The sequence below is a fragment of the Tamandua tetradactyla genome, chromosome 25, assembly GCF_023851605.1.
Source record: "Tamandua tetradactyla isolate mTamTet1 chromosome 25, mTamTet1.pri, whole genome shotgun sequence".
NCBI lineage: Eukaryota > Metazoa > Chordata > Mammalia > Pilosa > Myrmecophagidae > Tamandua > Tamandua tetradactyla.
Genome location: NC_135351.1, coordinates 26,651,163 through 26,653,863, shown reverse-complemented (window position 1 = coordinate 26,653,863; position 2,701 = coordinate 26,651,163). Strand labels below are relative to the sequence as shown.

General features: G+C 37.8%; 1 pseudogene; it reads left to right on the top strand.

Annotated features, from left to right (window-relative positions):
• Positions 1–1,244: 1,244 nt before the first annotated feature.
• Positions 1,245–2,033, top strand: LOC143668948 (zinc finger CCCH domain-containing protein 8 pseudogene; annotated as a pseudogene).
• The last annotated feature ends 668 nt before the right edge of the window (positions 2,034–2,701 follow it).

The following is a 2,701-nucleotide window of genomic DNA, read 5'->3' as shown; positions in this document are numbered from 1 at the left end:
ATGGGGCACTGTGGTTTGTGGCTTCCCAGGTTTACTTGTTTATTGGTTTCTAGGCTTTTCTAAATTAATAGAGAAGCCAGCCAAAAAAGCACAAATGATTGAAACAGGAATCTGAGCAGTGTTTAAAAACTGGGTTGTGGTGAAATGAGTAAGACTGGGTGGAGTTGATGTATTTGGTAAAACACACACGGGCAGTGGATGGAGGTTTTGTTTAAAAGTGGGAGTGGGCATGCAGGAAGGGTAATACAGCTCAGAGAGAGGATTCACGCTGATACACAGAAGGCATGTGGTTTCATCTCTGGAGGTAACAGAGCTGGACTGAAAATAATCAGTTGGAGTCAGTTTGATAAAACTGACCTCATAGACATGACTCCCTGCCTGACTAGTTGCAGAAAATTATAGTAAGCTAATATTTAGCTAGGCACAGCTTTTCTTAAAACAGAATGACATGCATACTAGTTTTAAAGGAAAAATAAGTCTTTAGTATTCTTAGTAGTGACATAAGATAGTTTTATTTAAATGCTACTTATAAACAAGAAAATCAGCAACCCAGTGTTAAAATTATCGTCAGTTTAATATAGTAAATTATATTCACTAGAGAAAAATCTTGTTTTTAACCACCAAGCTATAATTTTTTCATTGAACCATGTGTTAGTCTGCATTCTCAGAAGTTGATGTCAAGACGGGATTAAACATGGAAGGATTTTATTAAGAGAAAGTCCTGTGAGAAAAAATGGGAGGGTCCCTGGAAGTCTGGTAGAAGTCTGACCCTTAGTGAAGAAAGAAGGGTGGAAGTGCCCCCAGAGTGCCCTGCAACCTCGGGAAGGCTTATCAATGCTTTTGGGGAGTTTGTGAACTAAAATCAACCATCAAAGGAGTCCAGTCTCTCAGGAAGAACTGCTCTAGCATCACTGCTGTGCTCAGTCATTGGATGGGAGCAGTCCTGAAACATGGCCTCTGTGTAGACATGTAATGTATTTCAGAGCTCAGCAGCTGGGTCCCTTGGTCAATAAAGCTTTCTGTGTTGCAGTTCTGTAATATGCATTCTCATGGCCCCATTTTATTAATGCATTTCCAAATATAGCTCTTCATTGTATACCACTGCACTAGTAACATGATATTGCAAGTTAGAACAGAGATGCGATCCTCTCAAGCCAATATAGTACTAAACTCTAACAAATGGGATCTTTTTGAGATTGAGATGCTGTTTTAGTTTGCCAGACTGCTTAAAGCAGATACAGTGAAATGGGCTGGTTTTAGACAATGGGAATTTATTAGCTTTATTAGATGACACTGAAGTTGAAGAAACACAAGAAGAGAACCAAAAATGGGAAATAAATGTGGCGTGTGAGCAAATTCCCCAAAAATTTAGGCACTGAAGAAACTTTGCAATATCACAAAAGAATTTGTCACGTAGGAAGTCAAGAAGTAAAGACTATGATGTATATAGTGATGATGATTCCTGCATTAGGGAAGCAGAGGATAATTTTGCTGAAGAACTTAAACAGTGCATAAAAGCTAAAGAAATGGCAAACACTACACAGTTCTTACCTGTTCCTGAAGGGTCTGTGAAGAAAGGGGGGGATGAAAACTACCCAGCAAGCTGTTAAACAAAAAAAAAATAAAAATCTTAAAGCTGGTCACAAAAGTGGTAAAGCGAAGAAAATGAAGCGAAAATGGGCTGTCACTGGAGACAAAGGGTTGAGTGCTTTCCCGAGGAAAAACAGCTCAGAGGACAAGGATGATAAACCTAAGGAGCAGCGTGTGAAAATGAGCCAGGGATTCATCAACCAACATACAGTAGAACGCAAAGGAAAACACATTTGTAAATATTTTCTTGAAAGGAAATGTATTAAGGTAAATAAAGTATCTAAGTAAAATGTAAAAAAAAAAAAAGAAAAAAAAATTCTCACCGTTGAAGCTGTGAGAATGTCCAAATGAAGGCATCATCAAGGTGATGGTTTCTTCCTGAAGACCAGCTGCGAGCAGTCCTTGTTACCCCGTCACATGGCAAGGCACACAGCAGCATCTGCTGTTCTCTCGCTTTTCTTCTGGGTTTCATTGATTTCAGCTTCTTGCTTCCATGGCTTTCTCTCTCTCTTTGTCTGAATTTAGTCTCTTATAAAGAACTCTAGTAAGAGGATTAAGACCCACCCTATATTTTCAGTGAAATATTATCTCAAAGAATAGTTTTATATAATTTAAAAGTCAACAACTTAGAAATCTGGCTTTGTAGCCCAGGAAAGAAATTTCTCTTGCTCAACCTCAGTTTTCCAATCTATAGCATGGAAATAATTATGGAGACTATAATTCATAGATTTTTATGACGATTAGGTAAGGAAATGCATGTAAAGCACCCGGCAGTTTGTGCAAGGTTGTGGCCAAATTAAACATAGGTTATTATTACTGACAGACATTAAGTAATTCGAACACTTCATATTCCAATCAAAAGAAAGTTCATATGGTTTTTTATCTTGCATTGGTTCACTGCAAATCTGGGAATACTAGAAATGTGAACAGATTCCTAGATACAAAGTTGGGTATAAAATACCAATATTCTCCATATCCTCTCAAAATCTACCCATAAACCTTTTAGTTTAGGGTGTTCTTTCTCAAAGTGTTTTGTATAGGTGGTGTCATAGAATCTGTAGATTTAGGAAGAACGTTGGGTGATTCTTAGAGAACTCAAAGAAGGAACAGA